General features: G+C 39.8%; 1 pseudogene; it reads left to right on the top strand.

The window, feature by feature from the left end:
- The first annotated feature begins 323 nt into the window (after positions 1 to 323).
- Positions 324 to 4,002, top strand: LOC103563378 (small ribosomal subunit protein uS8-like; annotated as a pseudogene).
- Positions 4,003 to 26,746: the final 22,744 nt, after the last annotated feature.

Below are 26,746 nucleotides of genomic sequence, written 5' to 3'. Positions count from 1 at the left end.
CAAGTAGGTGCCTAACAAACCATAGCCAGGTGTCCCTTTGTCCAGGCTGATTGTGGCTGATTAATGATACTCTACCCTGACATAGTCCAAAAGCAATCACTACATCAAATCCAGAGATAATGGCACACTAGTCTAACACGCCTAGGGGGTTGCATCATGTCCCACAGGCTAAAAGGGGCTGTGCGAAACAGAAGTTTCAACATTATTGATTGTGCCCATTGAGAAATTTAATACGGTGCTTCTCAGACCTTAATGTGCCTTCAGATCACTTGGGGATCTTGTTAAAAAGCAGGTTCTGTCCGCCATCTTTCTGTGTGATCACCATGGTCCACACAAATGTCCTGGCTGATGCTCTCAAGAGCACCAACAATGACAAAAAGAGAGGCAAACACTAGATTCTTGTCAGTCCATGCTCCAAAGTCATCATCCAGTTTCTAACTGTGATAATCGAGCTTGGTTGCATTGGCAAGTTTGAAATAATTTATGATCACAGAGCTGGGGAAATTGCTATGAATCTCATGGGCTGGTTAAACAAGTGTGGCGTGATCAGGCCCAGATTTGATGGGCAACTCAAAGATCCAGAAAAATGGCAGAATAACCTCCTCCCATCACATCAGTTTGATTTCATTATTCTGACAACTTCAGCTGGCATCATGGGCCACAAAGAAGCAAGATGAAAACACACAGGAGAGAAAATCCTGGGATTCTTTTTCCAGGGGTGTAATATATACGAGCAAATAAAATGCCTCAATGGAAGAAAAAAAAAAAGCAGGTTCTGATTCAGTAGTTGCAAGTGAAGCCCTGACAAGCTCCCCGGTGATGCTGAGACCGTTGGCTTGCGAACCTTATTTCTGAGCAGCAAGGGTCTAATACGGGAGTCAACAAACTATTTCTGTAAGGGGCCAGATAGTAAATATTGTAGCTTTCTTTGTGAACTGTCTGATCTCTGCTGCAACTGCTCGATTCTGCCAGTGAACAAGAGCAGCCATCGACAACATGCAACCAAATGGGTGTGGTTTTGTTCCAAAAAAACTGTTTGCAAGAACCAGGGGCAGACTGGATTTGGCCTGTGGGCTGGAGTTTGCCTATCCCTGGTCTACTATAGCTATAATCAGCGCACCATTCTTGTAATGAACGTCAGTGTGCTTGTCTCCTGAGCTCCCAATAGTTCCCTCATATACGGGAACTGCCCCTTCCTGCACATCTACCTCCCCCTACCCACGATCTGTGCGGTTCCAGGAGCAGAGCATCCACTGCCACGTTCCCACAATAGGACTCTGACTCCAGACTATTGTTCAGGGTGGTGGCACGACTCCAAAAGGCATCATTCACATTCTCTTCTACAAAATGTTATGCTCCAGAGAGAGGTTCCCTTTGCATAGAAAACAAAGTAAATGTCATCTTCCGGAGTTGTACAACTTGGCCGAACTGGGCACCTGACTGGAATAGTCTCCTTGTAGTTTTTCCTCAAGATTCTGGAGTTGAGTCTAGGAGGTTCCGACTTCAGTCTGTCTGTCTGTTCTCTTAAGTGGAGAATATGTAAGTGGAGATGGAGCCTTTTTTTTCACCTTGTTGATTGGGATGCAGAGAAAGTAGTGAGAAAGACTGAGACAGATACTCAGAGAGAAACAATGGTGAGAAGACGCAAGAGGGCGTCCTGGGTTCTCTATAGCACTGCAATCCTTGGCTCCAGGCTGTTCCTAAGGTCCAGCTGCATCTTTGTCCTTGGGCTCCATGAGAGGACCTGGATCCTTATATAAATTCTTTTTTCTTTATCTTAACTCCTGTAGAATTCTATTGCATGCAAACCATAGTCCTAACAGCATTAGCAAACAACAGAAAAATACTTGAATAGAATTCAAATTTGGTAGGATTTTAAGAAAGAAAAAAAAACAATGTACAGATTGTTGCAAGAGCACACACTCTTATTTGAAACTGGATCTCCCTGACAAGAGTATGTGAAATTTTATAAATATTAAAGTATATCTGTATTTTAATAGTCTAACAGTAATAAATCATTTTGTCAGTTGTACAGTAATTCCCAGCCCCTTGCTTTGCTTAGGGTTCAGTGGTAGGGAAAAAAAAAAAAACTACTCCTTTAGGTAGAAAGGGATTTATTGCAAGGCATTAAATGGCTGACAATATTGTCAGATAGGCTGAGAAACAGAGACCCTCGGCTGATCTTCCAGGAACATCTCTCCAATCCACACTGCAGAACTGGGCTGTGAAGGAGGCTGCTGCTCCTGCCAAGAACAGGAGACTACTAGAGCTGGCCCATTCGCATAGTGGTTAAGTTCATGTGCTCTGCTTTGGCAGCCTGAGGTTCGTGGGTTCAGACCTGGGCATGGACCTACACACCGCTCATCCAGCCATGCTGTGGGGGCATCCCACATATAAAACAGAGGAAGATTGGCACAGACATTAGCTCAGCAACAATCTTCCTCAAGCAAAAAGAGGAAGATTGGCAATAGATGTTAACTAAGGGCCAATCTTCCTCTCCAAAAAAAAAGAACAAGAGACTACCTACTGAATCAGGGAGTAACCACTAGTAGCCACTAGCTCTGGGATCATACCACCTCTTCCACAACAGAAAGCTTACCTGACAAGTTAGGGAGCCATTGAAACCATGCCTGTACCCACAAGGTTGACGTGGGAAACAAAGTAACCGAAGTTTCCAAGCTTGTTTCACAACAGGAAGACCACTGATAAGAGAGCAGCTTGCTGATGTGTGCCCTCCCACCCTCCCCCCACCACTGCTGCCACCTGACTAAACTTGGAGAAGCTAAAATGACTGATGCAGAAACATGAAATACAGTCACACCTGCACAGAAGACTCTTACAACATCAGCCCCCAACACCTTCCTACTCCCTCCCTCCTACTCCTTACTTCCCCAATAAATGTCTTACACAAAAGCTGCTCGGGGAGACAGATTTGAGAGCTTTGTCTCCTGTCTTCTTGCTTGGCTGCCCTGCAATAAAGTCCTTTCTTTCTGCAAAAGACCTTTGCCTCAGTATTTGGCCTTTCCGTTGCACATTGGGCGAACAAACCCGCTTGTGGTCAGTAACACCATCCCCTTCACTTCCAAGTCTGGACCAAACTGCTTCCCTCTAAACCATCAGGACCCAGCAAGATAGATGCCTCATGCTTTCCCTCTCTTTCCCCTTTCAGTTTATTTTCAGGTCCCAGGTGAACACATCTGCTTGAAAGAACCTAAGTCTCATTCAGAACTCTAGCAGCAAAGGAGTCTGAAAAATATGGTTTTAAACTTTTCAGTCTCTGCATTCTAGGAAGACACACTATACTGAGGCTAGAACAGATGTTGAGTGAGCCAGTCCACAGAATCAGCCACACTCCTAATTGACCACACAGTTGTAAAACAAAAATTATTTTTTTTTGTAAAGAAAATGAAAACATGAGCAAACAAACAATAACACACTCGTTCACTGCACTTGTCAGATTCATGCTACATAATTCAGACTTTCCCCCTTTTTGCCAGATAGTGTTGGTTATGTATTCATTCCTACTTAGACAATTGGAACAGCCTTTAACATCTGAATGATTATGATGAGTAAAGAGATGTATTCACTCATTCGTTTATTCAACAAATACTTTTTGAATACCTGTGTGTGCCAGGCACTGTTTCTGTGTTGCAGCTACAACAGGGAACAGGTCGAGATTCCCTGTGAAAATTCCCTCTGTCTTCTGTGAGGCTGAAAGTGTCTCCAGTCAGGGACCCTAACCCGCTTCTCTTGCCCTGCTTAGAAATCACTTCTCTTGCCCTGCTTAAAAATCTGACTTTAATGTGTGACCTAATTCTTTTGTCTTCTTACAAGGTGTAAGTGTTCCTTTATCTAACACCTTGGGGCCTTGAGCTTCTGTGGTTTTCAGCTATGTTCCAGGAAGAAGCTCTAAGCAGCAACCGCTATGGACCCAGCTGTGCTGCGCTGGACCAGGCTGGCCCAACCACAACCACAAGACTGGCACCTGCACAGATAGGCTGAGAGTTACACCAAAGTAACCTGCCCTCGTTAACATGGTAAATTCCCCTCCTCTGGGAGGGGTGAAGCAGCCATTTTTAGATCATGCGATGTATGTAAAAGCATGATTTCAAACTACGCATGTGCAAGCTTATGCCCACGTCTACATGCAGCGATCAAACCTTCCTTTTGAATATTCATCCCCTACCCTGAATCAAGATACCCACCTCCCTGTGCTTGGGGAGACATAGCTTTCTGGAATTATTCCGTATGGTCTCCATTTTCTTTACTGCATGCCGCAAATAAAATTTATGCTCTGTGAGACAACTACTTTTGGTGCAGTTTGAATTAACCCCCAGGAAGGGACCCATGTTCAGTTTGGAACAAAAAAGATCTGGGGAGTTCTGCTGACGTAGGCAGACAAAGCAGTTGCAGTGGTTGATGACTCTTAAATGTTTGGCCTTTAAGCCCAAAAGATGCAAACATTTGGTCAAAGTATGCAATGACATATAAGTCAATTGTTGACTTAAAAACTGGGTAAAAACCCACATTTAAGACTTATTAATTAATTTATTATTTTGTGTGCGCATGAGGAAGATTGGCCCTGAGCTAACATCTGTTGTCAATCTTCCTCTTTTTTGTGTGGGATGCTGCCACAGTGTGGCTTGACGGACGGCGCTACATCCGCGCCCAGGATCCGAATCCACAAACCCTGGGCTGCTGAAACAGAGTGTGCAAATTTAACCACTATGCCACCAGGCCAGCCCCAAGATTTATTTTTTTAAAAGATGTCATTTGCGACGATATGGATGGACCTTGAGGATCTTATGGTAAGTGAAATAGGTCAGAAGGAGAAAGACTATTACAGTATGATTTCACTCATATGTGGAATACTTATTCAAAAGCAAAATAAACAAACAAAACAAAACAAAAACAAGCACATAGATACAGAGAACATATTGGTGATTACCAGAGGGGAAGGAGGGTGGTGGGAACACAAAAGGGCTATAGGGGGGTCAATTGTATGGTGATGGGTGGAAACTAGGTTTTGGTAGTAAGCACCCTGTAGTGTATACAGAAGTCGAATTATAATGTTGTACACCTGAAACTTATATGATGTTTCTCTTGACTAGAATTTCATCATGATTTGATGATTCTTAAGAATTTTGCCTTGTCTACTTTACTTTTATGCCAACTAACCTTTGGTAGTGTGTAGTGAAAGAGAAAATATAATTGATCTTTCCTCATACTGAAATCACTCAGCCTAACACAATCTTTCAAGAGTTAAATATTTTGGCTACCTTGTTTATATTTTTCACTCTAATTCATATGGATGAAAAAGTCTATAAAGTAAAATGCAGAGAAGATGTAAAATAAAGTTTCAGGAAACTGTTAGAATCATTACTGATGTAATTATTGATTGATGCCAAACCAAAAAAAAAGGGTCGTGAATTTGCTGATTCATTAAGTATTTAAAAAACATAGTATATGAGTTATCTATTGCTGCATAACAAATTATCCCAAAATGTAGATGCTTAAAATAAAAATAAGCGTTTATTATCTTTCACAGGAGTGACTTGGTGGGGCGGTTCCAGCTTAGATTCTCTCATGAGGTTACAGTCAGATGTCAACCAGAGCTGCAGCTATGTGAAGGTTTGACTGGGGCTGGAGGACCCACTTTCAAGGTGCCTTCCTCCCATGACTGACAAATTGATGCTGGGTGTTGGAGGGAGGCCTCAGTTCCTGTCCACATGGGCCTTACCACAGGGTTTCTTGAGTGACCTCACAGCATGGCGTAGCTTCCCCTGAGCAAGCGATCCTAAAGTGAGAAAGCACCAGGAGGAAGCTGTATTCTTTCTGTAACCTCAGAAGTTATATCCTATCACTTGTATCACATTCTATTTGCTAGTAGCAAGTCACAAAGTCTGGCCCACATTCAAGAGGAGGAGAATTAGACTTCTGCCTTTGAAAGGAGGAGTGTCAAAGCGTTTGTGGACATATTTTAAAACCACCACACCTACTGTGTGCAAGTACTGGGATAAATGCTGGGAAACCATGTGTATAAAACTGACATGGCCCTTGTGGAACTCACAGGCAAGAGGAGGGGAGAGGCTCTAATTAAATGAGCACACAAATTAATGTAAAATTACAACTGTGATAAGCTCTGTGAATGAAAGGTGCACAGCATGATGAGAGAGAATAATAGGGGGGTGTGGGATGTACCCAAAGAAGTGATGTTTTAGTCAACATCTGAAGGATGAATAAGGGCATTGCAGGCAGTGAGAAGGGCATGTGGAAGCATTCCCTGGGGCAGGGAAGAAGATGAGAGGATGGAGGATCTAAAAGATGGCTGCAGTATCTGGAGCAGAGCATGCAATGAAGTGAGAGGGGCTGGAGAGAGAGGCAAGGATCTACCAAGAGTTGGGCTCTGGATCCGAGTGGCTGTGCCACTTGAACCTGGGGGCAGGTGCCCTGGGCCACCTAACCCCTGCTCTGGATGCTGCACCCCCATGTGAAGCTGCAGGAACCACAGTACTGTATTGTTGCCAAATCATCACAAGAAGGCTCCCAACCATGCTCGACCGGTGTACGTCTTTCACCAAGGAATTCTCAGGACGAATCCCTCCAAAGGAGTCACCCTACCTTTCTAACTCTCTTTCTCACCTCTTCTCCATATCTCCTCAACTGACCCAGATGTCCTTCCTTGTCTTGTTCCCCAATCATTTCTTTTGTATCCTCTTGAACTTCCATTCTGAAACCTACAAATTCCCTTAGATCCCTACATCCCCAAGCTTTTCTCAGACTGGAACCTCCACCTTCTGCCTATGTTGAAGCCTTGTGGTCTCCTGGGAACACCCCATGTCTCCCAAATCTTTCTCTCCAACATATCATCTACTGCATATTGGGAAGTGAGATCACTGTCCTTCTCACCACTGCATACGGCTTCTAGACCTTTACTACCTCTCCCTCTTGTAAAAGAAAAATTACTATGCCTTTGAAGTGAAATTGTCCACCTTCCAGCTTATCCATCCAGCTATACCGCCTTCTCCTCCCCACAAAACTATCATTTTCCAACCACCTGTCATGCTCTGAAGACTTTGAACTGTGACTCAAGGCTTTCTCTCCTTTACAACTCTTATCACCCTTCTGGGTGATACCAGTACCCACATAGCCAAGCCATCTAACATCCTAGGCAATCAGTTTCCTTGACTTCTTCATTGTCAATGACTGTTTTCTTCATTTCATCTCAGCCTCCCATGTCTATGGTCACACATGGACCTTGTCATCATCAGAATCTAAGGACCTCCAAAATAACTTGTTCAAACATCTCATTCTTGAGAGGACAAACATAACAATGCCCTCTCATTCCAGCTCATCTACTTAAGAATCCCCATGGAAGCCATTCTTCACCTATCGGGACCTCCAACTTGTTGGCTTTGCCCATTCTGTTCATCAGCACTCTTTCATGTTCTCTTCTTTCCTTAAACATGGACCATCTTTGTGATCATTCTCTTACAAATACCTGCCACCTCCCTGCCCATCTTTCCTGGCTGGAAAAATAAAACTATCCTCATAGGTTCTGGAACCTGGTTTCTTCCCCTCTTGCCTTCTCAGAAAGCTCACTCTTTCCATTATTCCTTTCCCCCACTCTACCCCATCTCCTGTATCTTTAACTTCTCCCTCTGTAGTGCAGACTGCTAGCCGGTCACCAAACCCATTTCCTCTTCTTCCTGGGCACACAGCTTAACTAAATTTCCCAATCTCCCTGGCAGTTAGGTATGGTCGTGTGACTGATGACATCTGTGCCAATGTTACCTGCACTGAAGGAATATGTACTACTGCCAGGCCAGACCCAAACAAAATCCCATGAATATCACCCATGCTCTTTCCCTTTCATGGCTTGATGCAGACAAGCTTGGAACCATAGAAGCCACATTGAAGATGGGTGAGCCACAAGAGAGAGGAAGTCTAGGTCCTAAATCACCATTTGGAGGAAACCTGATTGCTGTAGACTTTAAGTTATTAAGACACAAACTTCTATCATGTTTGAGCCATTATGTATAATTGGGGTGGTTAATATAGCAGCTAGTGTTACCTTAACTAATACATCCTTTGCTGAATTGTTTCCATCAGCCCTCGAACATAGGCTAGGATCCTCCAATTAAATTAGGAAATCCCTCCCTGGATCCAATATCCTCTTCCAGGTGCTACTCTGTCTCTCTGCTCCCCCCACAGGTAAGTGTTGTCTCATATTTTCTCTATTTCCTCCACTCATTGATCCTCTTCAAAATGGCTTCCACCCCTACCACTGCACCAAAATTTCTCTCACCAAGTTCACTAATAAATTCCACGTTGCCAAGCACAATGGACACTTTTCAGTGTCTGTTGAACATTTTTATTGCACTTCTCTTCTCACTCAGCCTTCTCTCCATAAACAATTTCATCCACACCCATACCTTTAGTAACTAGCTATATATCAATAACTCAAATTTATATCTCCGACCTAGACCTCCCTTCTGAGCTCTGAACACTCCATCTGCTTGATGCATTCTACTTACTCATTTCACGACATTGAAGACAGAACCAAGAGTCCAGGGCCAGAGAAGTGAGAGTGTATGCTGGTGTGTTCAAGTCAAACAGGAGGGATAAACTGGACTGGGAGTAGAGGGGATAAAGAATGTGGAAAATGCACTGTTTTATAGCCCCTGGAGTATACAGCCTGGATGCATCAGTCTACTTTAAAGGACTAATGAAGCAGAGACACAATAACAGGTATTTTGTTTCATCCTTTGCCTATAATGCCCTTCCTCTAGATCAGAGAACCGATTCAGCCAGCAGGTAAGACTTGCAAATTTCCAAGGAATATTTAAATAATAGAGAATGTGTTTTTTAACCAGACATTTGGGAAAAAAAATTAACTATATAAAATTCTTTTTTGTTGGGTTAAGAATGTAAACTTGTATTGTGTATAATTTTGTTTGTTCAAGATTACTATATTTTGTAAATTATGCTTTAAAACATTTTAAATTCAGAACATAAATTATAAAATCACTAATTTAAATTATTTTTAAATATAAAAAATGTAGGCCACAAGCCATGGAAGTTTAAGAGCAAAATGTTGTTTGCCAGTTAGTAAAAGTAGGCAAAATATAGGAAGATGATGTCAACTTAGCAAAACAGACGTAATTTAGCTGTCACTCTGCGTCCTCCAGTCTACTAGGTAACATCCAGATAAAGATTCCTCAAGCCACTGTCCCGTGGAATGCAGACGTTTGTGCCCTCTCTGTGTTTTGTATGTTCCTTGGGAAGGACTCTTGTTCTCCTTGTCACTGATTCTCCTGTTCTCCAGCTCACAATAACTTCTTTATTTTGCTCAAGGTTCTTCCTCGGACCTGGTCTTCCCATTTTTTCATTTCTTCTCCTCACTGTTTCACCCCCTCCAAGTTGCCCAGGCCTGTTCCCCCAGGCTGCCCCGAAACTCCAAATTCCTCTCACTTCCTTTCTTTGGCAGATTCAGTTCTGCTCTCTTGGTCTCATACTCTCCTCTCCCCCTACCCATTCCCCATCCCTCTCAAGAATCACGCATTGTTTTCCTCAACAAAAAGAACCACCTATATGTGCCATGAATACTGTCCCTCTCAGGAAAGTGAAAATAAGCCAGGATTTTTTTTCTGAAGAGCAGTTTTTTCCCACTGAACAGAGAAAGTCATTCCTTTAACATCAGCACCTGCCTCTTCTCTGTGCTCCAGCATAAACTGTTCCCTTTGCCAGGAACACCCACACACTCCTCCCAACCCGCCTCATGGCCCACACATCCTACACGACTTCAAGTCTCACTCAAGCATCACCATCTCCAGCACCTTGTACATGTTTGCTGACTGAACAAATACATTAATTATATCTTCTCAACTCTCAAATACAAACAGCATTCATTTCTGGAAAAGATCTCCAGGAAAAATAAAGCAAAATTGATTCAGATTTAATCTAATGGGTCTCATATTCTGAGCTACCATTACCCTCAGTTTCTGCTTTGGCTGCTTTATTTCGAAATTTTTTTATTGGCTCCTCCAAGTTGAAGGTTAGCCAAGACTGGAACATGCTTCTCTTTCCTTCCTCATGTTCGTTTACTCCTTTAGTTGACGTATTTCCAGGATGGAACATGCTGCTTGTCAGAAACCCAGATGCCTCCCTGTGGTCTGTGTACCGTATTTCAAGACTTTTCTGGCATGGTTGTCATTTGGTTAACATTTGTAGGTTTGCATTTCTGCCTCTGCAAATGGTGTAGCTGCAACAGTGGCTATTCGCTAATCACACAGTTCTCTGGTTTCTTAAAAATTCTTCTCCAGATCGTTTGGAAAAGGGCTGCTTTCACATTGTAAGTAAGAAACAAATTTAGGGAAAGGAATGCACACATTCACTCAGATTCGGTCTTAAGGTGGAGACAGACAACCATGCACTATGGCAGTAATATTTTGATAGTTACTTACTGTGTTGTTGGTTCTAATGCTATTTCCTATAGCATTCTTATGTACATTCCAGGTTAACAAAGCAAATGTTCATCAGCCCCAGTCTTCTGCAAAATGTCGTATCATTAACTGGTAGCATATTGGGTGTTCTGTTGTTTCCCTTTTTAATACTTTATAAAAAACATTTTGAGGTGTTACCACAAAGTTTGTTATTTCTTGTTCCTAAAAATGTCTTATCTTTCCATGCATCAAGACACAGAGACTCATGCATTTTTTTCTCACACGGATTTTATTATCTGGTCATAATTTGACTCTAGAAGAGGTTTGTTCAAATTTGACTGTTGAGCAAATAGGAGAGTAGTGCAAGGTAATGACTACTACCTGGGGTTTGGAATCAACAAACACCTCTACATATTGGCTGTGTGACTTTGGACAAGTCATTTGAATTCTATGAACTCTAGGATGCTATTTTATAAAACGGGAGGAGGGGGCAGTCTGCATAATAACTATTTCAACTAATGACTGTAAGAATTAAATGACATTAGACTTGTGACACAGTCAGCATGGAGCCTAAAACACAGCAAGTTCTTAAACAGGAGTTACTACTCCTACTACTACTATGGTGCTTTTAGTGTCTGGAAAATTCCCACATTCCCCTCAAGATCCCCTGTCAGTTTTGATCAGTGGTGTCCCAAGAAAATGTATAAGCAGGAAATTTCCTATTTTCAAACATGATTTGTTCCTAAATCTTGTATGAAAGTCAAATATGTAAAATTTTAACTTTTTATTTATTAAGAAAGGGAAAGATACTCTCATAAGCAAATATATATGTATGTTTAAATTTATACATATAAATATAGATATAAAATTTCTAATTATATCTCTGATTATCTATTTCCAGCATTTTTTTATCTATTTAAAAAAAATTTTTCCCATTCTGAATCAACACAAAATGAACTGAGTTAACACCAATGGGCATCCAAATGAGAATAGAGTCAGAATTTTCAGCTTAACTGAATAGTAGCCATTTTACCTCAATAAGTTTATAAGACATATACATTTTATCACCACTATCAGCAATTTCATTTTTTCATTTTCCACTTGTTTATATAAAATCCCACTGAAATGCACAAAAATCAAATGGACAAATAGCGCTGTTCTGACAAAGATGGCAAGACCAAACTACTGCTTGGCACAGTGTGGTAGATCAAAATGTTCCCTTATCAGCAGGTGTGCAAACATTCAAAATGTTTTATTTAGAGATATCACAGTGTAATGTACAAAAGTACAGGTTGTAAGTCAGTCAAGAACTACCCCTACTGTTCTTTTGAAAATCTTTTCTAAAGTTGATGGCTCTAATAATTTTTTGCAACAATTATTCACCTGAGAATAAATGGGCAACTTTTTTTTTAATTGAGGTAACATTGGTTTACAATATTGTATAAGTTTCAAGTGTCCATCATTATATTTTGACTTCTATACATACTACATTGTGTTCACTACCAAAAGTCTGGTTTCTATCTGTTATTGTACAAATGTCCCCCTTTACCCCTTTTACCCTCCTCTCATCCTCCTCCCCTCTGGTAATGGCCAATATGTTTGTATCTATGTGTTTGTTGTTGTTTTTTCTATCTTACACATGTGAGTGAAATGATACAGTATTTGTCTTTCTCTGTCTGACTTATTTTATTTAGCATAATACCCTCCAGGTCCATCCATGTTGTCACAAATGGCAGATTTCATCATTTTTATGGCTGAGTAGTATTCTGTTATGCCCCATCTTCTTTATCCATTCATCCATCAGTGGGCACTTAGGTTGTTTCCACGTATTGACTACTGCAAATAATGCTGCAATGAACATAGGGGTGCATATATCTTTTTGAACTAGTGTTTTCATCTTCTTCGGATAAATACCCAGAAGTGGAATAACTGGATCATATGGTAGTTCTATTTTTATTTTTTTTTATTAATGTTATGATAGACTACAACCTTGTGAGATTTCAGTTGTACATTATTGTTAGTCATGTTGTGGGTACACCTCTTCCCCCTTTGTGCCCTCCCCCCACCCCCCCTTTTCCCTGGTAACCACCGATCAGATCTCCTTGTCAATATGTTAACTTCCACCTATGAGTGGAGTCATATAGAGTTCATCTTTCTCTGAGTGGCTTATTTCGCTTAACATAATACCCTCGAGGTCCATCCACGTTGCTGCGAATGGGCCAATTTTGTCTTTTTCTATGGCTGAGTAGTATCCCATTGTGTATATATACCACATCTTCTTTATCCAATCATCAGTTTCTGGGCATGTAGGTTGATTCCACGTCTTGGCTATTGTAAATAATGCTGCGATGAACATAGGGGTGCAAGGGACTCTTGGGATTTCTGATTTCAGGTTCTTAGGATAGATACCCAGTAATGGGATGGCTGGGTCATAGGGTATTTCTATTTTTAACTTTTTGAGAAATCTCCATACTGTTTTCCATAGTGGCTGTACCAGTTTGCATTCCCACCAACAGTGTATGAGGGTTCCTTTTTCTCCACAACCTCTCCAACATTTGTCACTCTTGGTTTTGGATGTTTTTGCCAATCTAACGGGTGTGAGGTGATAGCTTAGTGTAGTTTTGATATGCATTTCCCTGATGATTAGCGATGATGAACATCTTTTCATGTGTCTATTGGCCATATTCATATCTTCTTTTGAGAAATGTCTGTTCATGTCCTCTGCCCATTTTTTGATCGGGTTGTTTGTTTTTTTGTTGTTAAGCCATGTGAGTTCTTTGTATATTATGGAGATTAACCCTTTGTCGGATAAGTGGCTTGTAAATATTTTTTCCCAATTAGTGAGCTGTTTTTTTGTTTCAATCCTGTTTTCCCTTGCCTTAAAGAAGCTCTTTAGTCTGATGAAGTCCCATTTGTTTATTCTTTCTATTGTTTCCCTCAACTGAGGAGTTATAGTGTCTGAAAAGATTCTTTTGAAACTGATGTCAAAGAGTGTACTGCCTATATTCTCTTCTAGACGACTTATTGTTTCAGGCGTAATCTTTAGGTCTTTGATCCATTTTGAGTTTATTTTGGTGTGTGGTGAAAAAGAATGGTCAATTTTCAATCTTTTGCATGTGGCTGTCCAGTTTTCCCAGCACCATTTGTCGAAGAGACTTTCTTTTCTCCATTGTAGGCCCTCTGCTCCTTTGTCGAAGATTCTATTTTTAATTTTTTGAGGAATCTCCATACTGTTTTCCATAGCAGCTGCCCCAACTTACATTCCCACCAGCAGTGTACAAGCATTCCCTTTTCTCCACATCCTCTCCCACACTTGTTATTGCTTGTGTTTTTAATAATAGCCATTCTGACAGGTGTGAAGTGATATCTCATTGTGGTTTTGATCTGCATTTCTCTAATAATTAGTGATAGTAAACATCTTTTCATGTGTCTGTTGGCCATCTGTATGTCTTCTTTGGAAAAATGTCTATTCAGATCCTCTGCCCATTTTTCAGTCAGGTTGTTTGGTTTTTTGTTGTTGAATCATATGAGTTCTTTATATATTTTGGATATTAACCCTCTACCAGATGTATGATTTGCAAAGATCTTCTCCCAATCAGTAGGTTGGCTTTTTGTTTTGTTGATGTTTTTTAGCTTCTTTTGTTGTGCAGAAGCTTTTTAGTTTGATGCAGTCTCATTTGTTCATTTTTCCTTTTGTTTCCCTTACCTGAGGAGACATATACAAAAAAAGATGCTGCTAAGACCAAGGTTAAAGTGTGCACTACCTATGTTTTCTTCTAGGAGTTTTATGGTTTCAGGTCTTACCTTCAAGTCTTTAATCCATTTTGAGTTAATTTTTCTGTATGGTGTAAGATGATGGTCCAGTTTCATTTTTTTGTGTGTGGCTGTCCAGTTTACCCAGCACCATTTAGTGAAGAGACTTCCCTTTCTTCATTGTATTCTATCGGCTCCTTTGTTGAAACTTAGCTGTCCATAGATGTGTGCTTTATTTCTGGGCTCTCAATTCTGTTCCATTGATCTTTGTGTCTGTTTTTCTGCCAATACCATGCTGTTTTGATTACTATAGCTTTGTAGTATACTTTGAAATCTGAGAGTGTGATACCTCCAGCTTTGTTCTTTTTCCTCAGGATTACTTTGGCTATTCGAGGTCTTTTGTTGTTCCATATAAATTTTAGGATTCTTTGTTCTATTTCTGTGAAAAAAGTCTGTGGGATTTTGATAGAGATTTCATCAAATCTGTAGATTGCTTTAGGTAATATGGACATTTTAACTATGTCTATTCTTCCCATCCATGAGCATGGGATATCTTTCCATTTCTTTGGGTTGGACTATCTTTCCATTTCTTTGTGTCATCTTCGATTTCTTTCAACGATGTCTTACAGTTTTCAGTGTCCAGGTCTTTCACTTCCTTGGTTAAATTTATTCCTAGGTATTTTATTCTTTTTTGTTGCAATTGTAAATGGGATTGTTTTCTTGATTTCTCTTTCTGCTAATTTGTTGTTACTGTATAGAAACACAACTGATTTTTGTATGTTGATTTTGCACCCTGCAACTTTACTGTATTTGTTTATTATTTCCCATAGTTTTTTTAATAGATTCTTTAGGGTTTTCTGTATATAAAATTGTGTCATCTGCAAATAGTGACAGTTTTACTTCTTCTTTTCCAATTTGGATACCTTTTTTTTTCCTTGCCTAATTGCTCTGGGTAGGACTTTCAACGCTGGTTAAATAAGAGTGGCAAGAGTGGGCATCCTTTTCTGGTTCCTGTTCTTAGATGGATAGTGCTCAGTTTTTCACTGTTGATTATGATATTAGCTGTGGGTTCATTGTATATGGTCTTTATTATGTAGAGTATTTGCCTCTTGTACCATTTTATTCAGAGTTTTTATCATAAATTATGCTGAATCTTGTCAAATCCTTTATCTGCATCTATTGAAATGATCATATGATTTTTATTCACTTTGTTAATGTGGTGTATCACATTGATTGATTTACAGATGTCGAACCATCCTTGCATCCCTGGAATAAATCTCACTTGATCATGTGTATGATCCTTTTAATGTATTGTTGTATTAAGTTTGCTAATATTTTGTTGAGGATTTTTGCATCTATGTCCATCAGTGATATTGGCCTGTAATTTTCTTTTTTTGTGTTGTCCTTATCTGATTTTGGTATCAGGATAACGTTGGCCTTGTAAAATGAGTTACAAAGCATCCCTTCCTCTGCAATTTTTTAAAAAAGTTTGAACAGGATAGATATTAAATCTTCTTGGAATGTTTGGTAGGATTCACCATAGAAGCTGTCTGGTCCTGGACTTTTGTTTTTTGGGAGGTTTTTGATTACTGTTTCAATCTCCTTACTAGTGAACAGTCTATTCCAATTCTCTATTTTTTATTGACTCAGTTTTAGAAGGTTGTTACAATTCTAAGAATTTATCCATTTCTTCTAAGTTATCCAATTTTTTGGCATATAGCTTTTCATAGTATTCTCTTATAATCCTTTGTGTTTCTGTGGTATCTGTTGTCATTTCTCCTCTTTCATTTTTGATTTTATTTATTTGAGCCTTCCCTCTTTTTGTCTTAGTGTGTCTAGCTAAAGGCTTGTCAATTTTGTTTGTCTTTTCAAAGAACAACTCTTCTTCATAACAGCTTAGTTTCATTGATCTTTTATAGTCTTTTTAGTCTCTATTTCATTTATTTCCACCTTCCTTCTACTGACTTTGGGCTTCATTTGTTCTTCTTTTTCTGGTTCCTTTAGATATAATGCTAGATTGTTTGAGATTTTCTTGTTTGTGGAGGTAGGCCTGTATTGCTATAAACTTCCCTCTTAGTACCACTTTTGCTGCATCCCATAGATTTGGTGTGTTGTGTTTTCATTTTTATTTGTCTCCAGGTATTCTTTTAATTTCTCTTCTGATTTCTTCATTGATCCAATAGTTTTTCAGTAGCCTGTTGTTTAGTCTCTACATATTTGTGACTTTTTCTTGTAGTTGATTTCTAGTTTCATACCATTGTGGTTGGAAAAGATACTTGATATTATTTCAATCTTAAATTTATTTAAATCTGTTTTGTTTCCCAACATATAGTCTATCCTTGAGAATGTTCCATGTGCACTTGAGAAGAATGTGTGTTCTGCTTTTGGATGGAATGTTCCATATATATCTATTAAGCCTATCTGGTCTAATGTTTCATTTAAGGTAGATGTTTCTTTGTCGACTTTCTGCCTGGATGATCTATCCCTTGAAGTAAGTGGAGTATTAAAGTCCCCTAATATTATGTGTTGCTGTCAACTTCTCCCTTTAGGTTTGTTAATAATTGCTTTATATAGTTTGGTGCTCTTATGTTAGGTGCATATATATTAATAAGTGTTATGTCTTCTTGTTGAATTGTCTCCTTTATCATTATATAATGTCCATCTTTATCTCCTGTTGTCTTTTCTGGCTTGAAGTCTACTTTTCTGATATAAGTGTAGCTACATCCACTTTCTTTTGTTTGCCATTTGCTTGGAGTATCATCTTCCACCCCTTCATTTTTAGGCTATGTTTGTCTTTAGAACTGAGATGTGTCTCCTGGAGGTAGCATATTGTTGGGTCTTGTTTTTTAATCCATGCAGCCACTCTCTGTTGATTGGCAAATTCAATCTATTTACATTTAGGGTGATTATTGATATACGAGGACTTAATACTGCCATTTTATCTTTTCTTTTCTGGTTGTTTCATATTTCCATTGTTTCTTTTTCCTTGTGCTTCTGCCTGCCATTTCAGTTTGGTGGTTTCTGTGATGTTTTTTATCAGTTTCCTCTTTTTTTGTTTTGGGTATCTGCTCTGAATTTTTGTTTTATTGTTACTATAAGGTTTGTCTAAAAGGTCTCATAGGTAAGAGAGTCCTTATTCTGCTGATAGTATCTTATTTTCATTTGCCTATGCAAGTTTTGTCCTTTTTCTCTTCTCCTTCTATATTTTTGTTGTCACAAATTATCCCTTTTTGTATAGTGATTTTGTTACCAAATTGATGTGTTTATAGTTATTTTAAATATTTCCTTTCCCTTTAACTTTTATGCTATAATTAAGTGTTTCCTAAATTATTCTGACATAGAGCTGCAATTTTCTGATTCTGTCTGTCTATTTATCACATTGCTCAAAGTTTCATATACCTTTGCCTTTTCATTTCAGGTGGGAGAGCTCCTTTCAACATTTCTTGTAAGGCAAGTCTAGCATCAATGAACTCTCTCAGCTTTTGTTTGTCTAAGAAAGCTTTTATTTCTCCTTCATATCTGAAGGACAACTTTGCTGGATAGAGTATTCTTGGCTGGTATCTTTCTTTTCTTTCAATGTTTTGAATGTATCATTCTACTCTCTCCTGTCCTATAGAGTTTCTGCTGAGAAATCTGCTGATACCACAGTGGGAGTTCCCTTGTAGGTTATTGGGTTTTTTCCTCCCGGCTGCCTTTAATATTCTTTCTTTGTCATTAATTTTTGGCAGTTTTATTATCATGTGTCTTGGAGAATGTCCTTTTGTGTTGAGATAATTGAGTATTCTATTAGCTTCACTGATTTGCATATCCAGTTTCTTCCCCAGGTTTGGGAAGTTCTGAGCTTCTATTTCTTTAAATAAACTCTCTGCTACCTTTTCTCTCTCATCTGTTTCTGGGAAACCCATTTTCCTTATGTTTCCCTTTCTAACAAAGGAAGATAATGCTCATAGAATTTCTACATAAAATAATCTTAATTCTTCTCCTCTTCTACCTATATCATCTCTAGGTTTCCATCTTTGGGCTCGCTAATTCTCTCTTCTATACAGTCTGCTCTATTCCCAATGCTTTCTAATGCATTCTCCATCTCATTTATTGAGTTCCTCCACCCCAGAATATCTGCTTGATTCTTTTTTAGAGTTTCAATCTCTTTGGTAAAGTATTTTGTCTGTTCATTGATCTTTTTCCTGAGTTCACAGAACTGCCTTTCTGAGTTTTCTTGTAGCTCATTGAGTTTATTCATAATAACTATTTTGAATTCTTTATCCATTAGATTACACTCTTCCATGACTTTATGTTTGGTTCCTGGAGAATTGTTATTTTCTTTTTGTGATGCCATGTTGCTGTGATTTTTGTGGTGCTTGATGAGTTGTTCCTCTGCCAGTGCTTTGTCACTTTTCTTATTTAGGTACAGCTTTGTTTTGATTCCAACTATTCAACCAATTGGAGATTAGAGACTTTTCTTCTTTTTTTCAGTAGGTGGTGCTATGTACTAGTTTTTGGTTTCTCTTACCTAAACAGCCTCTAGCTATAGTTTATCTCTATTAGGAGTGTACCCAGTACTCTCACCCTTGCTGCCTGTGCCTTCCAGGGTCACTGATGTCTTGCTGTTGCCAGTCTCACCATGGTCACTGGCTTTGATGCAGTAGATACAGGGATGGCTGATACCTCCTCCACTTCCGGGATGACTTGGTTGGAAACTCCACCACAGAAGTAGGGAAAGAGGGAGGGGGAGGGAGATGGGGAGGTTGGAGAGGGAGCTTTGTTCAATGGGCTCCATCTCTGCTGGTTCCTATTTCCTTGTAGCCCCAGGCACTTCTGTGGTTGGGAAGTCAGAGTTGTGTGTTCCACTACTGCTACCAGGCTCTGAGCCATGGCTGGGTGCTGGGATGGCGGGGCTCTGCCTCCACTGCTGCCCTCCTTCAGTGCCCACAGGTGCTGCCATGGCTGGAGTTACACACTCCCCTCCACTGCTAAGTGGCCAACTCTTTTTAATGATGCTGATGTAAGGGACTAGAGGACACTTCTGGGCAGAGAATGCAAGGAAGAGCAAGAAGATCATGTCCATAGCCATGAAGGATTTTTAATGTGTGCAGGCAGCACTAGTACATGAGATGTGTGGCTATTCTAATGTCAATTGGAAATATATACTTAATGTGCCAGTATTTGCAAATGCCTTGTCTGGGTTAAGGCTTTTTTGTCTCTTTCTTAGAAAAACTTTCAGTTTGGAAATTTTTTATGTCAGAATTTCCACAGGCCTCATCAACCTTTAGGCATAAATGAGGTCACATTAACAGATATAACTCACACTGTGCTTGCACAGGCCCACATGCAAGTCTGTAGGCAGCTAGATTGACAGATGATCTGGAAGACTGGGTTTCCTGTGAACTTGCTGGTTTCTTAGAAGATTACAATGGGAACAAAGGGGTAGAGAAAATCTGAGTGAAATGGCAGAAGCATGGGTACTGCCATATGAGGGGTTAGGGTAAGTTCCAACTTAAGGGATGTTGTAACAATGCAGAAAGGCAATTTCCTACAGCCAGTCTATTTGTGACACCCAGATCCTGATAGTTCAGACAACCCAAACTTTAACAAAGGTTCAGTGTAACCAAACAAAACAAGGAACTACACATTATTCTCCCATTGTACTCCATCTCCTCTCCTCCCTATTCACACAATTCTCAACAACAATAAAAAGTTAAATATTAAGAAACATCATATGAAGAAAAAAACACCGTCATAAACCCAAACCATAATCAGCACCAACTTTAAACCCAATCGAGAAACAATTTACAACAGCTTGGTGCCCATCACTGGCTTGGAATCTTCCCAAACATAAGCATCTGGCACAGGGGATGATGTCCCAACAGCAAGTGCTTCTGGCCTGAGGGAATCTCAAATACATTCAAGTCACCACTACTGCTCCATGAGGCATCATGACCCCTGCTAGCACACGGAGGAACCAGAGCCCTCAAGTGCAGAATCATTTCCCACTTGAGAATAATACCTCCAAACTATCAAAGTTAAAAGTTGACAAGATGGGAGGTAAAAATCCTGTGAGTGAATTCTTGGGTATAAGAGTGAAATGAGCCATTTTACTTGCATACATTGATTCCTGGATTCAGATATTCTGGATATGGGGAAGAAAGTGCCATGTAACTGTCTATGAATCAGAGCATATACTGCATCCTCTAAGACAGGACCCCATTGTTCCAGAGTGTTGTTTCCCAACTGACACCAACAGGAGTCTTCAGTAAGCCATTTCACCTTTTGATTGGGCCAGCTATTTCTAGGTAATGGTATATGCAGTGAGAGTGGTTATTTCTTTAGGCATGAGCCCACTGCTCAAGGAGAGAATACCAAGACAGTGGGAAAGCATTCTGAGAGAGTCTACAAATGAGGGAGCTAGCAGAAGCATTACAGCCAGGGCTAGAAAATCCATATCCATAACACGAGTCTACTCCCCTGAGGATGAATTTATGACCTCCTCCATGATGGAAGAGAGAGAATGTTTTCAGCTTGACACCAAGTGACTGGCTTGTTCCCCTAAGGAATGCTGCTATATGGGGGGGCTCAATGTTGACATCATGTGTTAGCAGATTAGACACTCAAAAGTAGCATTAGTCACGTCAGCTTCCTTAAGGGGAAGTCCACGTTGTTGAGCCCATTTAGAGCTTTTGTCCCAACCACCATAGACATGTTGTTCATGAGTCCATTAAGCAAGCACTGGGTGGCCGGTGAAAGGGCATAGATTTGCTCCAAAATCCTAGAGGTCAATACTGTGATTCTCCTACTGGTGCTTGCCTAAGGTTTTACTCACTATCCTCATTAGATAGAGACCTTTGAGTATCATTGGATCTGCTGGATCATAAGACCAAGTAGAAGAGCATCTTACTCTACAGCCTGGACACGTTGCAGAGTCTTTTCTTGCTCTGTTCTCCATTTGGAACTGGCAGCCTTATGGGTGACTCATTAGGTGGTTCCAACTCAAAACCTGATATATATTGCCTCCAAAATCCAAAAAAAAAAAGCCTACCAAGCATTGTGATTCTTATCATGGTAGATTGTGCATCACCTCTTCTGTTACCTTGGAAAGGCTATCTCAAAATGCTCCAGTCCACTGGATCCCCAGAAACTTCACTGAGGTGGCAGGCCCCTCAGGTTTCTTTCACACTCTGTAGTTCTTATTAATAATTCCAAATTAACTGCTACTTTGTGCTTATCAGATCCAATCAGCATAATGGTAGCAATGTAATAGACAAGAGTTATGTTTTGTGGAATGTCCAGATAACTGAGATCTTTGCTGACTATAATATGACAGAGAACTGGAGAGCTGACATAGCACTGAGACAAGAAAGTGAACACATACTATTGACATTGCCAGGTAAAAGTAAACTGCTTCTGGTAGTCCCTGCAACTTGATATGGAGGAAAAAGCATTAGTCAGATCAACCACTGCATAACAAGTGCTGGGGTTCTGTTGACTTGCTCCAATAAAGTTACTCATTTATAATGGAAGTTGCAATTGAAGTCATACTAGAATATGATTAGTTTATGGAAATCTACAGTCATTCTCCAATATCCATTCTACTTTTTCCCAGGCCAAACAGGTGAATTAAATGGGAATATGATAGATATCATCAATATCTATGTTGCATGTTTCAAGTCTTCAATGTTGCACTAATCTCTGCAGTTCCCCGAGAAATGCAGCATTGCTTCCAGTTTTCTATCTTGGTAGAGAGATGAAGTTCCAGAGGCTTCCACTTAGCTATTAATCATATAATTTTTTATATATAATATAATAATAATATTATATATAATATATATTACATATAACATATAATATTAATAATAATAGCTATTGGCTATTTATAAGATAATGACCCTTGTTCCACAGATTATTAGAGAGCCAATGAAGAAATTTTGCCTCTAGTCCAGTATATCCAATTATTATTTCAGGAACTAGGGAAATACCCATAGGGTAGACTCCATGGGTCCCATACTTTAGTGGGCCATAGTGCCATTTTCAGCTCTCAAGAATTAACATCAAGTCAGAGGTAGTGTCTACTCATCCCCCAAAGGTCTGGATATTTCTTTTTCTCCAGTGCTGTCACGTTAGTAAATGACATCAGATCTCTTTAGAAAAGGCTCAGAGGAAGATTTATGTTGTATACTTGTGGCAATTCTGTCAGGTTCTTCCTCAAAGGGACTCAATCTCCCCTTCAATCAAGGGGGTCTGTGTTTCAGAACTGGTTTAATTCTGGAAACTGGACAAGAAGCCATGATTCTGCACTGTGGTGACTCAAGTTAGAATATTTTTCCTCCAGGCGTAGAGTCCATTATCACAAAGCAGGGCAAAGAAGGGTGAATTTGGAGCTGTGACACTATAAATTAATATTTGGCACCTTCTTCTTCAACATTTTGATTAAGCATCCATCCATCTATCTGTTAAATTTTTCACCCACTATTTATTGAGCAGTGAGTCAAGAACTATGGAATAAAAGGTAGTCCCTGTTCTTACAGCATATGGTCTAATAAGCACCTTATTTCTTAAGGAATTTTTGGATGCTCATAGAGATTTCCACTAAATTCCTGGTCTTCTAGGCTGAGTCAGCTGGTCAAGAGCATGTTTTCTTTGTTAGGAATTGTGGTTGGTAAGTAGTAACAGAGATACAACTAAAGGGGCTTGCATCAATTTATTCTCTCACATAAGAGTATTCCAGAGACAGGCAATCCAGAACTGGTGTGTTCCAGAGAGTCATCATTGAACTAGGCTTCTGTTTGTCTCCTCAGTATCCTTTATGTACCTTCTATCCTCAAGGTCAAAAGATGGCTGCTGGCACTCCAACCATCATGTCAGAGCTCTGGTCAGGGAGAAAAGTAAAGGAATTAAAGTTAAAGGGCTTTCCTGGGAGCCCTCCTGCTTATATCTCATCAGCCACCACCATCTTCAAGAGAGGTTAGGATATAAAGTTTTTCATCTGGACATGATGCCAGTAAAGTTTCCCTTAGTAAGAAGGGAAGAATGGACATTGGGTGGGCAACTAACTGTCTGTAGATCAAAAGAAATAAAACAATATATCTAATAAGGATTTAGTATCCAGAACATATAAAAAACTCTTACAACACAACAACATAAAGACAAACAACTCAATTAAAAAATGGGCAAAGTACGTAAATAGACATTTCTTCAAAGAAGATATACAAATGGCCAAAAAGAATATGAAAAGATGTTCAGCATCATTGGTCACTAAGAAAATGCAAATCAGGGCCTGGCCCTGTGACCGTGTGGTTAAATTCCAGTGAGCGCTCCACTTAGGCAGCCCAGGGTTTTGCCAGCTGGGATCCTGGGTGCAGACATGGCACTGCTCATCAAGCCATGCTGAGGCGGCATCCCACGTGGCAGAGCCAGAAGGATCTACAATTAGAATATACAGCTATGTACTGGGGGGGCTTTGGGGAGAAGAAGAAGAAGAAAAAAAGAAGATTGGCAACAAGTGTTAGCTCAGGTGCTCATCTTTAAAAAAAAAAGAAAAAAGAAAATGCAAATCAAAGCCACAGTGAGATACCATTTCACACCCACTAGGATGGCTATAATTAAAAAAATGGGAAATAAGTGTTGGTGAGGAAGTAGAGAAATAGGAACATTGCTGGAAATTGTGCATTGCTGGTGGAAATATAAAATGGTGCAGCCACTGTGGAAAACAGTTTGGTGATTCTTCAAAAAGTTAAACATAGAATTGCCATAGGATCCAGCAATTCCACTCCTAGGTATATACCCAAAAGTATTGAAAATAGATACTCAAAGAGATAATTGTTCATGAATGTTTATAGCGGCACTATTCACAATAGCCAAAAAAGTGGAAACAACCCAAACGTCCAACAACGGGTGAATGGATAAAAAAATTGTGGTATGTCCATACCATGGAATGTAATTTGGCCATAAAAAGGAACGAAGTACTGACACACGCTACAACTTGGATGAAGCTCAAAAATACGCAAAATGAAGTAAGCCAGACAAATAATGGCACACATTGCATAATTCCTTTTATGTGAAATATCCATAATGGGCAAATCCATAGAGACAGAAAGCAGAGGAGTGATTGCCAGGGGATTGAGGGAGGGAGGAATAGGGAGGAATTGCTTAGGAGTGTCTTCTGGAATGATGAAAAAGTCTTTAGAGAAAAGCGGTTGTTGCACAAAATTATGAATGTACGCCAGAAGCTGGAAACTACATTTCCCAATTTTCCTTGCAGCTAGGGTTCTGGATGAGAATTATTTTCCACTAATTAATGCACTTACATAGAATGGAAGTCAACTTCCAGCTGCTTTCAGCTGTTTTCAGGGTCATGGTAATATGGAGTTTTATCATAGCTCTATTCCACTTTTGACCTCCCTGCGTAGTGGGGGTAAAAAATTAGTAGCAGCAAAGGCAATGGCTGGACTACATGTTCCAATGTCCAGTCATTAACTTGGTGAGAGTTAAGCCCATTGTGGCAACCGCACAGAAGCTTCTTGGTCCCCAGAATGCGTCTACAACCATGTGTTCTTGAACTCAATGGTTGCGGTGACAGCTTCTGATTCCCCACCTACTTTATTGTGGCAGAGTAACTTCCCCGGCAAGTCACTTCTTCAGGATCTGAGAATCATTCCTGGAGGCTTATCCTGGAGTTTTCTCATCACCTCTTTTTTTTTTTTTTTTTTTTTTGAGGAAGATCAGCCCTGAGCTAACATCTGCCACCAATCCTCCTCTTTTTGCTGAGGAAGACTGGCCCTGAGCTAACATCCACACTCATCTTCCTCTACTTTATATATGGGACACCTGTGACAGCATGGCTTGACAAGCAGTGAGTAGGTCTGCACCCGGGATCCAAACTGGCGAACCGCGGGCTGCCAAAGCGGAATGTGCAAACTTTACCGCTGTGCCACCAGGCCGGCCCTTCTCATCACCTCTTTAGGTGCTCTTTTGTAAGCATCTAATTCCCTGTGTTAAATTCCTTTTTGTTTAAAATACCTGAAACGGTTTCTATTTCTTATTCTGAACCTAATTGGGTTTTTTATGAGGATTTAAAGAGATAAAGCATTTAAAGCAATCAGCCCAGGGCCTGGCACATGGAGAGTGGTCAAAAAATGGTAGCAGTTCTTACTACAACACATCTCTCTAGTCCTTTACTATTACTACATGACGTAGAATTTCCCTTGCTTTGTTCCCCAGTCGTGATTGGGCTACAACAGTTTCACTCAAAGAACTGAGGGACCCTGAACTTTTTCTCTGCTTTCATTTAGACTCCTTGTATTAGTCAAGGTTCTCTGGAGAAACAGAACCAATAGGATGTGTGCGTGTGTGTGTGCATGTGTGTGTGTGCATATACACACACATTGGCAAGTCTGAAATTTGTAGGGCTATCCAGCAGTCCGGAAATTCTGGCAGAAGTTGTTGCAGTCCCGAGTCTGAAGACAGGTCTGGAGGTAGAATTCCTTCCTCTTTGAGGGACCTCAGTCTTTTCTCTTAAGACCTTCAGTTGACTGGATGAGGCCCACCCACATCATGGAGGGTAATTTGTTTAACTCAAAGTCTAGTGATTTAAATGGCAATCTCATCTAAAAAATACCCTCAGAACATATAGACTAGTATTTGATCAAACAACTGCATATCACAGACTAGCCAAGTTGACACAAAATTAACCACCACACTCCTCAAACCATTAATCATGTCACGTGATATTTATCTCTCAATGCTAACCCTCAGTGGTTTGGGAAATAGGACACATTTGACTTCACTGTGTACATTCCAAAGGTTCAATGCTCCTGACTTGGCTGTGAGCATTCCAAAAATGCAATCCTCCGAAAACACGGATCTAGACTTGGAAAGCGGTCTCTAGAGTAAATAGGAAGTGAAAAAATACTGAGTCTGGTGATTACAGTTCATTCAGTGAATGTAACGGAGCATTAGAAGATTGCTACCGTGAACACCACGTATAAGCCCAGCTGAAGACAGCTGGCTCCTCTGCTTCAGATTCCCTTTCTGGTTCTTCTTTTCTTTTTTTAATTGAAATATAATTCACATGCATAAAAATTCGCCATTTTAAAATGTACAATTCAGTGGTTTTTAGTCTGCTCCCAGTGTTGTACAAGTGCCACCATTATCTAATTCCAGAACATTTTCGTCATCCCAAAATGAAACCCTGAGCTTGTTGAGCACTCCTTCCCATTCCTCCCTCCCCACAAGCCCTAGGCAACCACTAACCTACTTTCCGTCTATGAGTTTGCCTAATTTGGACATTTCATATAATATATATATATATAATATACATTATATTATACATTATATTATATACATACATATTATATATTTTCACATATATAATCTGTGACCTTTTGTGTCTGGCTTCTTTCCTTTAGCATAATGTTCTCAAGGTTTATCCAAGTTGTAGCATGTATAAGTACTTCATTTCTTTTTATGGCTGAAGAAGATTCCATTATATGGATAATACCAAGTTCTGTTTATTTATTCATCAATTGATGCACATTTGGGTTGCTTCCACTTTTTGC

This window comes from Equus przewalskii, chromosome 2 (genome assembly GCF_037783145.1).
Source record: "Equus przewalskii isolate Varuska chromosome 2, EquPr2, whole genome shotgun sequence".
Classification (NCBI taxonomy): domain Eukaryota; kingdom Metazoa; phylum Chordata; class Mammalia; order Perissodactyla; family Equidae; genus Equus; species Equus przewalskii.
The sequence above is the reverse complement of the archived record's forward strand: the minus strand, read 5'-3'. Positions and strand labels throughout refer to the sequence as shown.